Genomic DNA, 11,671 nt, shown 5'->3' with positions numbered 1-11,671 from the left:
GCGAAGCTGTCAACACTCTCCCCACAACAAAGGCTGGAGTGGGACAGTAGGGAGGTAGGAAGAGGGGCAATGTGTTCCAAGTGGGGACCAAAGACCAAGACCCTGAGGCCCAGGGTGTTTGGATGAAGTACTAAGCTTACTGAGGTGCCAGGGGTCCCGAGGGAACGCCAGAGGAGCTGACCAAGCTGTGGTCAAATTCAAGCTCTGTGGGTTCTCTCTCAGCCTCATATGACCATGTAGACCATGGCCAGGCTGAAGACATGATTCAAACACCTGCCATGAGTGCCCCATCTGCCTTGCAGCTGAGCTGCTCTTGTTCCAGGATGACCATGTTGGAATTGGCCTCTGAGAAGTACCCAGATCTGTGGTTGCCAAAATGGAGAACCAAGGAGAGCCAGTGCTCTAGCTTGAATCTAAAGGCTGAAGAATACACATGTTCCAGATTAAGTGGGCAAGCAGAAGAGTTCTCTGTCACTCGGCCTTTTTGTCCTACTTAGACCTCCGACTATTGGGATGCAGCCCCCCATGTCAAGGAAGGTTGTCATTTTCCTTGGTCTAGTGATTCCAGTGTTAAATTCACCCTAAAACACTTCAACAGATGCTTCACTCGGACCAAATGGCTGGACACCGCAAAGCCCATTCAAGGTGACTCATAGAGTTCACCATCACAACATCCCCTACCACAATTCCCATCCTTGGCAAGATTACATTTGGTTGGAGGTGCTGCCCAAACCCAGGGCAGCCATTTTGCGGGCTTAGTTAGGACTCATGAGGTATCATGGGTGAAAATCCCTAAGCAGAGACCACAGTAACTGGCAAGAATGGAGGCATGGATGGTGTTAGTCAAGTGGTACCATGAAGAGAAAAGGAGTCACCTGGGGAGAAGCAGGGACCAACAGACAACAAGGGCCCATGCTAATGGGACTGGCACAGTGAAGATCCCAGGATGCCTGAGGCTGCTGGGCAACAAGTTGGCATATGCTCCAGCAAGACCTTCTGTCCTGAGCAACCCCCAAAGCTGTGCTCCAGGGCCAGAAGTACATTGAGTTCTGTCCTACACTTATGCAAGTGTGATCCAAGTAGATCGTGAATGTTTAAATTTTCAAAAATTTGTTACAGCAAAGGACACATTGCCATTAATCCCCCTCAGAAGACTCCCCCTGTCTTTAAATACACTTATCCTAACATTTCTGCCACTTTCTGAAGCAGATCTGGAAGTCCTATTTCCTGACTGTAGTCTCAAAGGAGAGACAGAAACAGAAGCCAGGGGCAGAAGGAAGGGACCAGACCAGGCCAGGTCTCATGGGGAGCAGAAGAATTAAGGGGAGCCCTTGGCCCAAGAAAAAACACACAAGAGACACTAGCTCCTGAGTAACATAATATCAGATCGAGGCAGTGATTTCATGGTAGGAGGGATCCGTCTGTCACTGTCCACCCCTTTCCTCCCCGAGCCGACCATCTTCACACAGTTCCCAATTGGATGCCACTCCCGGCCTGAGGTCTCAGCACTGGTGGGTGAGCACACATCTTGCCCCTGGCATGTGAAGAAAAGGTTGAAGACCAAAGTGTGAACATTAAAATGAACTGATATTGTTCTCTCATACCTGTGTCTTTGTTCACTGGACTGCTATAACAAATCACCTTAGACTGGGTAATTTCTGAACTAAAAAACAGTAACTGCTGACAGTGCTGGAGGCTGGCAAGTCCAAAGTCAAGACAGCAGCACACTGTGTGCTCAGTGATGGCACCTTCTCACAGGTCTTCACCTGGCCCCTCGAGCCCCTTTCATAAGGGCACTAATCCCATTGGCAGGGGCCCAGCCTCATGACAGCTTCATCTCCCAAAGGTCCCACTGAGAATTAAATTCCAGCCTATGAATTTTGGAGAACACAAACTTCAGGCCTTAGTAATGTGCAGACTCCCTTCTATGGCAATTCTCTATTTCTAACATTTCTGTTCTCTAAGGCATCCCAAGCGGAGCTACATCAGATGGTGTGGTAGAATGCTTTTTATTGGTGCACATTAGTAATACAGAACATGGCTTTTGTTTTAGCATCTTGCTGCATGCACAAGCACACTTGGTTAGTTTCACTCCTATTACCTCTTTCTTTTTCCTTTTCCCTTCCCCTGACCCTCTTCCGCATCCTGCCATTTCTCCTCCTACCCCCTTTTCTTAGATTTCTTTTTTTGGGAGGGGAATTTTTGATACACAGCCTTGCTCCATAGTTCAGGCTGGCCTTGAACTCACTCTGTAACCTAGACTGGCCTTAAACTTGTAATGCTTCTCCTGCCTCGGCTTCCCAAGTGCTGAGATTACAGGCATGAGCCACCATGCCCGGCTTCCAGATTTCTTACATAAGAGAAAACTTGTGATACTTAACTTTTTTGAGCCTGGCTTATTTCATTTAACATGATAGACTCCAGTTTCACCCATTTTCTACAAATGGTATGATTTCATTCTTAATGGCTGAATAGTACTCCATGGGTGTATGTGTTGTATTTTCTTTATCCATTCATCCGTTGACTGGCATCTAGATCATTTCCACAGTGTAGCTAGGGTGAATCATGCCAAGGCAAACATGTACACAGTATCACTACAGCATATCATCTTTAACTCTCTTGGGAATATACTGAGGAGTGGTACCTCTGGATCAAATGGTATCTCTATTTTTACTTTATAGAGGTACCTCGGTATTAATTTTACATGGTAGAATTTTTTTTAAAGGCTCTTAAAGTTATTTCTTCATGTAGCACCTCAGTATCTCAGTAGAGCTTTCCCCATGTTGCTTTCAGATCATAACACCAATTTAAATGTCACCACCCTAGGATGCGGCCATGTTCTTCAAAGGACAGTGACTCTATGGTGGGTGAATGTTTTAGTTAATGTGGCTTCACTCCCCCAGAGCTGAGATTTCCCTGCCATTGTCAGTGTCACTTAAAGCATTCTCTATGACTTCTTTCTGATGTGTCTAGTATTCTATTTCCATAGCAATCACATGTGGGATCTAAAATCCACTCCTTTCATTTGTAACCCAGCACATAGAGGTTTGCGATGTGTGGTGAATTGTGATTTTCTGGGGCTGCAGTTTGAGCCTCAGGCACTGTAGAGATGGTCCCTGTGGGCAGGCTCCTGCCTCCACAAAGCCATTGTGACTTTGTCACTCTGTTCCCCCACCCCCTGCCTTCTCTCATGACATAAATGAGCATTTCATGGATACAGTTGTGTTCTAGGGTGATATTAACAATCTGTAGGTTTTTACAGTTCTCATAATGCAAACCCACATACAATGTCACCTGTCTGCTCTTTCTATCATGACTTGAAAAAAAATTCTAAAATTCAACTGTTCTTGTGGGTGTGAAATAGCATCTTGCTGTAGTTTTAACTTCCATCTCTCCAATGATTAATAATGTGGAACGATTTCGAATGTGCTTATTGGCCATTCATGTACTTCTTTGGGAAGTGTTTGTTCAAGTCTTTTCTCCATGTTTAAAATTAGGTCATTTGGTTTACATGTTAATTTGTAAGAGTTCTACTATTTATTTTTGTACTCATCTTTTCCCCTAGTTACCTTTGAAATTTCTTGACATATGGAATCAATTCCCTCTACAGTACCTACCACTATTCTTCATTAACAGCAGGTACTGAATAAATATCTCAAATTTTTAGTATAAAGTTCTTGCTCTGCCTGTACAGTGACACAACCTGTTGACTTATTAAAATGATTCTGTTGGTTTTAGGTGTTTAGTTTTTTGATTGGCAGCAACTCTTACTTTTGTTTTTTGGATTTGATATCCCTCGTTCCCACATGTTACCCTTTCGTAGGCATACAGAGTATTGGTTTCCAAAGGTTTAAAGCCAATCTGGCAGAGTTTATCTGGTATTTGGGTTTAGAAGTGATCACAAACTCTGCAGTTCATTTCTGGAAGACTTAGAGAGATCTGAAGTTTTCATAATAGGTGGTCTCTTCTAAAAAGTAAAATATTTACAGTCGTAAAAAGTAGAACATTCAGTGCTATCATCACTTCATGGTTTTCTCCTCTTCTGAAGTTTATGAGACATCTCTCAGGGAAGAACCAAAGCCTAAGGGGAAGAAGGAAGAAATATAAACACTTGTATTTGAAGATAAAGATGGTGATATTCTTCAAGATATTCCACAAAAAGAATATCAGAGGCTTTTAAAAACCTTGTCTTCTTCCAATGTTGTCAGCCAGAAGCATTATAAATTTATGTTCTGCTTTGAAAGAACATCTGCAGTGATGTCATCCGCACTTTCTTAAATTAGTTCACAGAGGGCCAGCAGGACATTCCCTCCTTCTGCTGCTGCTTTGAGCTTTGTCTCCCACTCTGCTCCTGGGTGTTGCCCTGTTTTGGAAAAACTCTCATCCTTGGATTGATCGAGAGAACCACAATCTGGGATCTTTGCAAGGGTATGTATTTATTATTTTCTAGTTGACTGCTTTTAAACGTAAGCCAACTCAATAAATGACAACCTTTTTCTTATTCAAAAGGCCATACTTGCTTATTACACACAATATAACATAAAGGCACAAAGAAAATAAAAAATTATCTGGAAATCAATCTCCTAAAAATAAATACTATTTAAATCTCTTAGGTTTACTTACCACCTTTTTAATTTTCATTTTTCTGGGATTCTATATCATCTCCAAAAAGAAGCATAATGAATATATTCTTACAGATTCTAGGTGCTGTGTGTCCTGTTTTATTTTTTCTAGAACAGCTTCACACGACATTAGAGGTGTTTAACGGTGCACTGAAGTTCACTAAATACTGTCATCCTTTGTGTCTGTGTTGTGTCTCAGGAAGTTCTGTTTTGTTCACGCTCCTAATAATATTGAAATCTTTTTCAATAAGAGTATATTTTCTCTTTGCTTCATTCTGGTGTATGAAAAAGCTACTGCCTGTTGCGCATGCGGTATTTTTTTTTAATCTGGCCCCTTTACTAAGCCTTTTTAAAAAAACTTCTAAGTATTTTAAGTTGATCCTCTTGGGTGTTCAGGTTATCTAATGATATCGTCAGTATATAACAAACTTTTTGCCTTCTCCTTTCCAGTAATTGGAGTTCACATTTCTATTTCAGAGCTCATTAGATGACTCAGGCCTGCTTAGAGCAGACACACCTGCCTGGTTTCTGATTTTAATAGAAATCCTTTCAGTTTTTCTCCATGAAGTAAGAGGCCAGTCATTTGTGTAATTAGGATGTGAAAGAACCACTCTTTAGCTCTACTTTTCCCTGAAGACTTTTTAAAATGTAGGAATGTGTTTTAGGTGATATTCAATGCCCCATAAGCCGCTATTAAAAGTGGGAACTGCTGGCATAAATTACTGTAATGCTAGATTTCCCAATATTGAGTACTTTTTCAGTCTCAAGATAAAATTTCCTTAGTGATGGTAGAAAATTCTTTTAAGATACTACTTAATTTCAGCGATTTTATTTCATATTTTTAAATTGCTTTTAAGCAAGACTGGTTCATAGTTTTCATTTTTGTGAGTTACCTATATTAGGAACTAGAATCATGGCTAAGCTAGCTACATCGCGTAGCTTTCTACATTTTCCTCCACTGTGGAATAATTCATATAACCTAATTCCTTAAACATTTGAAAGAAGCTTCTGAGATATGTGAATTGTACTTTACATTTCTTCCATGGTTAGTAATATATTCGTGCTTAAAATTTCTTCCCAAATTGATTTTGGTAATATGCCCAGCAAAACATCCTTTATTTAAAGATCTTTAATTATATTTTACAGAGTAAGATATCATAATCTCCTGTCGCTTTTGTTCACACCTCAGTTTAATTTTCAAAACTTTTAATCAGACAGAATTAGAATAGTAAAGTGTGCTATTCTCCCACTTAGCTTTAGCGTCGATTAGTTCATGGATAACTTTAATCTCATTCATTTCTTTCTCACTGCCACCCCGATCCTATTATTTTGAACAAATTACATCACCATAATTTCATCTATAATATTTCAGCTTATATCCCTAAAATACAGGGGCTCAGGGAAGTAATGGAAATGGGCCTATCTACCTAAAGCAGTCACAATAATGACTGACATCACTAAATAGCCATTCAGTGTTCCCATTTCCCTAATTCTTCTACCCTTATGTGATGTTTGAGTCCATACATTGATATCTCTCTTCCATTTCCATTCTCTTTCCCCCTCCACCTCTTTTTTGCTCTGAAATTTCCGGTTTCTAATTTCTTATTTGCTCCTGTTTCTCGATTAGATTTACCAGAAGCCAATCTGTTTCATTTCTCTCTTATTTCTAGATTCGTTTTGTCCTATCTTCTTGATTATATTTGCATAGAGTTTACCTATTATACTTTTTAAAGAACCAAAAACTACTCTATATCAGATCTGACACTGGGCTTTCCACTTCCTCTGAACCATGTTTACCTTACTGAATTTTAGTTTCCTTAAAATCCTGTAGCACCTCAACAAACCTGTTCATCTCCTCGTCTTGTGGTCTTGGCTTATCTTACCGAAAACGTGTGTTTAAATTTTGGATGTGACTTTCCCATTCCTTTATCTCTGTGTTCTCTGTAAGAGCCCACTGGAGTTCATTTCATGGTTGATCCTTGCCATTCGGTGGCGTAAGCAGTGGAGGCTGAGATGGATCTTTGCTGTGAGTTTCAGTCTTGAGCTGCAATCTGCTAACAGCCCAGAGCTCCTCTTATCTTCAGCTCTGTTGGCAACCAAGGGGTTGGGAAGCAGCAGACTTGGGAGTTAGAGTGGCCCGTTCACCCTGAGCTTCCTCCCTGGCCACAGCCTTCCCAGCAGCAGCCACTTGCAGGATTCTCGTGGAAGCTGAGAGCAGCCATGACCTCCTGAGGGTGCTCGTGGGAGATGCCTCCACCTACTGAACTGCCTAGGACAGCACGCTGTCCTCAGACCCACGGAGTGAGCTTCCAGCCAGTCTGCAAACTATAATCCCTGCTCATCCACTGCGATCGCTCTTGCCCCACTCACTGGGCCAGACTCATGCGTGAGTGGGGGACTCGCTCCTCATCCAGTGTGCTACCTCTCAACCTTCTGTTCTTAATGCTTATCAGCCTGCTCTTTCAATACAGCCTGGCTTTGATTTAGGCTTTCTGGTCTTGCTTTATGGACTACAGTCTTTGGCCTTCATGTATTCTATTAGGGATGGCAGGCTGCTTCCAAGCAATTTATTTCTGGTTCTTTTCTTTCTCTCCCTTCCCTTCCCTTCCCTTCCCTTTTTTTCCTTCCTTCCTCCCCCTTCTTTCTCTCCCTCCCTCCCTTCTTTCCTTCTTCCAACACTGGGGATTAAACCCAGGGCCTTTGCACTGAGCCACATCCTCAGTATTTAAAAATTTTTTTCATTATATTATTTTTTGAGACAAGGTCTTGCTAAGCTGCTAAACTGCCCAGGCTAAACATCAACTTATGATCCTCCTGCTCCTGCCTCAGCCTCTCAGACAGGGGGTTTATAAGCATGTACCGCTACACCTAGTTAGTTCTGCTTTTTCTACTAAATCATTTTCAGTTTCCAAAAATATTTATTTCTGAAGTCTTCTCACCCTCCTCTGAGTCACCAGGATTGTTGTTCCAACTTTTTTCCTATTTTTAAATTTTAATTGGTAGCATATTGGCATTTTCTTCTTTGATTTACTTTTCTAGGAAGAAATGTTTACCCAGACTTGATGATAATCCATATAAAAATGTGTCATCAGCCCTGCATCTCACTGGCAATGAGCTTTATGGCCACGGCTCTGTGTGGCAGACAGCAGGTGCGCTGTACACGCAGGTGCAGTATCAGATGGTGTGATGACTCTTATAGGACCTTAGTGACACCAGGAATGAGGCCTGATGGTTACACAACGAGAAGCAACAGCAGCCAAGGGAAGTGCCCGACCACACATCCAGTCTTCCCACCGCCTACTGCTCATCACCTAAAATCTAGGGCCCAGATTTTAGAAACTGCACGATCACCTCTTTCTCCCAGCTCTCCAGGCTCACTGAGCACGGCCACCGCCTTGCGCTGCTGACCCCTGCTAGTCCCATGTGGGCATCTGCTGGGCAGAATCTAATCTGCACCCCAAGCCTGGCTGTGCTAGGTGGGTTTTCATTTCCTGTCAACTGCTGTGCTGGATCTCACTGAAGGGCAGGAGGAAAGGCCCGTGAGAAGCTGCTGCCCGGACAAGCCCAGTGATGGACGGAACACTGTCACCCATGGCCCAGGCCTGAAAGCCTTCACGTGGTGGCCTTGTGGCACAGGGGTGTCTGCCACCAAAACACTGATTTTCTGGGTCCCTGAACTGAGGAGGGCTATGAAAAAGTTAAAGTCCCTCTTGCACCGACTCCCAGGTTCTTCCTGCTCATCTCTTCTCCCACAGATGTTTATTTTCTCACATGAAATGTGTCGCGAGCCATGGCTCTCCACACCACTCCTCAGCACACCCACTGAGAGCCAAAGTCTGAGCAAAAATACAAAGTTACGGGGAGAAAAAGGAGAAACTTGACCATCAACATGGCAGAGAGGCAGCTGCACAGTTTCTATACCAAAACGGATCCTAGGAGCATGAGCTGGGAGCAGGCTCTGTGTAGGACCAGCCTTGGGCAAACCCCAGGTGGCCAGGTTAAGGCCATTGGGAAGAAATTACCTGCACAAATTCTGGAAGTCACATCCTCTGGCTTTGTGAAACTGCAAGGTCACTTGTTTAGGTAGGAGGCTAGTTTTTCTTTCCTTGACAAAAACGGTGCATGATTTTTCAACAAATAATGCTGGAATAACTGGATATCTACAGGTAAGAGAGCCAAGTTGGCACTACCTCACAACATATATAAACACTAACTCAAAACCACCTCAGGCCTAAATGTAAGGGCTACAGACATAAGATAAACAAAGGGCTACTAAGCAAGCAGAAAGAGGCTTGGTTATTAGTTTTTTAAGACACACGAATCAAAACCACAACATGAGACACTTCATATCCACTAGGACAGCTAACGTTGAGAGAGAGAATACTAAATGTCTGTGATGATATAGAGAATTTGAGTCCACACTCATAATTGATGGAAATTTGAAATAATACCTTGGCAAACAGTTTGGCAATTCTGCAAAAAATTAAATAGAAAGTTACCATATGGTGCAGGAATTCTACTCCTGAGTTTTGAACGCCTAAGTACAATAAGTCTCGGACTCACAAAAGAGCTCTGCTCCAGGAGAACTTGTAAGTGGATTTGTTTGTAAGTCTGACAAAGTGAGTCCCACACACCTTTGACACAGATACACAATGCTTACTGCTCTGCGCTTCCCAGCACTCCCCCCCCCAGGTCACCACTGCTCTGCCTCTTGCTTCCGGACATCCGGGCTCTGAGTGATGCTGTGCACTGTGTGCTATCGCACTGTGCAGTGAGCACACAGTGGCCCAGGGGTGACAATGTCCGCCAGACACGGAGCTACTTCCACGATTTGTTCTCATCTACGCAATGCGAGGTCTGTTCTTATCTGTGAAAATTTGCAACTCAAATGTTCCTAAGTTGGGGACTTACTAACGCAGAAAGATTTGTATACAAATGTTCATAGCAGAATTATGCATAAGAGCCAAAGAATGGAAAAGCCCAAATATGAATCAGAGGATGAATGTGATGAACAAAATGTGATATTCCAATCATTATAAAAAGAAGTTAAGTACTGATACCTGCCGGATATGGGGGTTCTAAGGATATTAAGTGAAAGGAATCAGTCACAACATCTCGAATTGTCAGATTCCATTCATATCACATGGCCCTCACTGGGCAGTCCACTGAGCCAGGAAACAGACTAATTGGGGGACTTAGGAGAGAGATGGAGAGACAGCGACAATGGGGATAGTTTTTCTTTAGGGGGACAAAAATGTTTTAAAGTGAAAGAGAGGTGAGGCTGCCCAAGCCTGAGCACACAAAAACTCCACTGAATTGTATTTTACAAAAAGGTAAATTTTGAGGTGTGTGAATAAAGTAAAAAAGCAATACATGAGATTATTTGAATCTCACCCAAAGCACTGCTCACTTGGCATAGATTTATTCATGATATTGTAGAAAGTAGAGTCCTAGCTTCATTAAAATTTCTCAAAATTGCAAAATAGGACAGAAAAACATTGAAGTTCCACATTAAACAGTTCTTTTATAAAAAGCAAACTAAAAGCAGAAGAAAGGAGACAGTACAGATAAAAGCAACAATTACTGAGTTAGAGATTTTAAAAACAGTAAAAACGCTTTAAAACAGTATATAAAAACAAATTCAAATCTAGTTCACTGAAAAAAATACAACAAAGCAGACAAACCCAGTAAGAAAAAAAGGAGGTTCTACAAATATAACAAGTGACAAGGGAGGAATAATTATTGAAACAAAGAAAGTTAAAAAGTAATTTGCATTTCATCTCTGGCCTTGAGGGAATAACAAAACCCAGACATCCCATCTCCCTGTAAACTACTTGAAAATTGGACAAAAATAGAGCAGGCAACTGTTTTCAGACATTGGTCAATAGATAGAGCATTACTACTGTGCCAGTCAATTTTCTGTTGCTGTAATGAAATACCTGAGACTGGATAACATGTAAAGGCAAGAGGTTCTTGTAACTCACAGTTTGAAAGGCTGAAAGTCCAAGATCCAGTAGCCACGGTGATTTGTCCTCCAGTGAGCTGCCCCAGCTAGGTCACCTCATCACATCTGTCGAGAAAGGGTGCAAGAGGCAGAGATGACTCAGTGAGACAGGAAGCCAGAGCGAGGAGAGGAGTCAGGCTCAGTCTACAGCAACTGACTCTAAAGGGAGCTGCCCAGGGATCCCAGGGATCGACATGAATCTCTTCTGCGGGCAGTGCCCTCATCTCCTGACAACCTAAGCTAACCTCTTACAGGTCTTCCCGCCTCTCACACCAGCACACCAGGGCCTGCATTTCCAACATGTGAATGTTTGGGGGACAACCACAGCAGAGCCATAGCAGTGTGAACACCAGTGAAAGACGAAGAGGAGACAGGAAGGCTGTGGTAGCCCTGACTTTCTAGCTAGAGGCATTTTCCAGGCCATCGGCGCAGAAGTGGCATCCCAAACAGAGCCCAGTGGTCTCCAAGAGTTGAAAGAAAAGAGCTGAGTTCAGGGAGGCTGACTCTGCAAGTCATGGGGCCAAGCTCTGAAGAGGGAGCAGCTGCTCAGAAAAATGGCTGTAGACATCTGCATAGATCTCTGCTTCTTTGCTCCCATGTAGGCTGAATCTCAGTTTTAAAGATGGGCAAAGAAGGACCACAGAGCTGTAGGGTGACTGAGGACCAGGTCCCATGAGGGGAGGTTTGAATGCTCAGAAGTTGAAATGCGGATCCTCAAGAGCAATTCAGAGCAGCCACTGAATACCCAGAGCCCTCAGTCCTGGGCTCAGCCCAGCAAAGCTTAGAAACAACCCACACAGGTCTGGAGGCAATGTCTTCCAAATGGGCTCTCCACTGTGTGGCGGAAACCAGCATAGACCAGACCTAGGGACGCACCATTTGTAGTATCCTGCCAAGGATTGCAAGACACACCAAAAAACTGCCCAAGAACTTGGAGAAATATCAACCATTAGAAGCAAATCACAAAGAAGAAGGGCATGATGCCCAGTGTTACATTTATAAGTAAAATGTATGACAGTGATAGCACAACAGATAGCCAGCAAAA

At 42.8% G+C, this 11,671-nt stretch overlaps 1 long non-coding RNA gene across 1 annotated transcript; it reads right to left on the bottom strand.

The window, feature by feature from the left end:
* Nucleotides 1-1,014: 1,014 nt before the first annotated feature.
* Nucleotides 1,015-11,191, bottom strand: LOC110348657 (uncharacterized). Its single transcript, XR_002394087.2, has 3 exons — nucleotides 10,607-11,191; nucleotides 2,382-4,081; nucleotides 1,015-1,534 (listed from the first exon to the last, which is right to left on the bottom strand). It is a non-coding gene; the product is annotated as an uncharacterized LOC110348657 (long non-coding RNA).
* Nucleotides 11,192-11,671: the final 480 nt, after the last annotated feature.

Source organism: Heterocephalus glaber, unplaced genomic scaffold, assembly GCF_053883595.1.
Source record: "Heterocephalus glaber isolate CG9 unplaced genomic scaffold, H.glaber_assembly_v1.0 deba00000122, whole genome shotgun sequence".
In the NCBI taxonomy this organism is placed as follows: domain Eukaryota; kingdom Metazoa; phylum Chordata; class Mammalia; order Rodentia; family Bathyergidae; genus Heterocephalus; species Heterocephalus glaber.
Note: the sequence above shows the minus strand (reverse complement) of the source record. Positions and strands in the feature narration are given on the sequence as shown.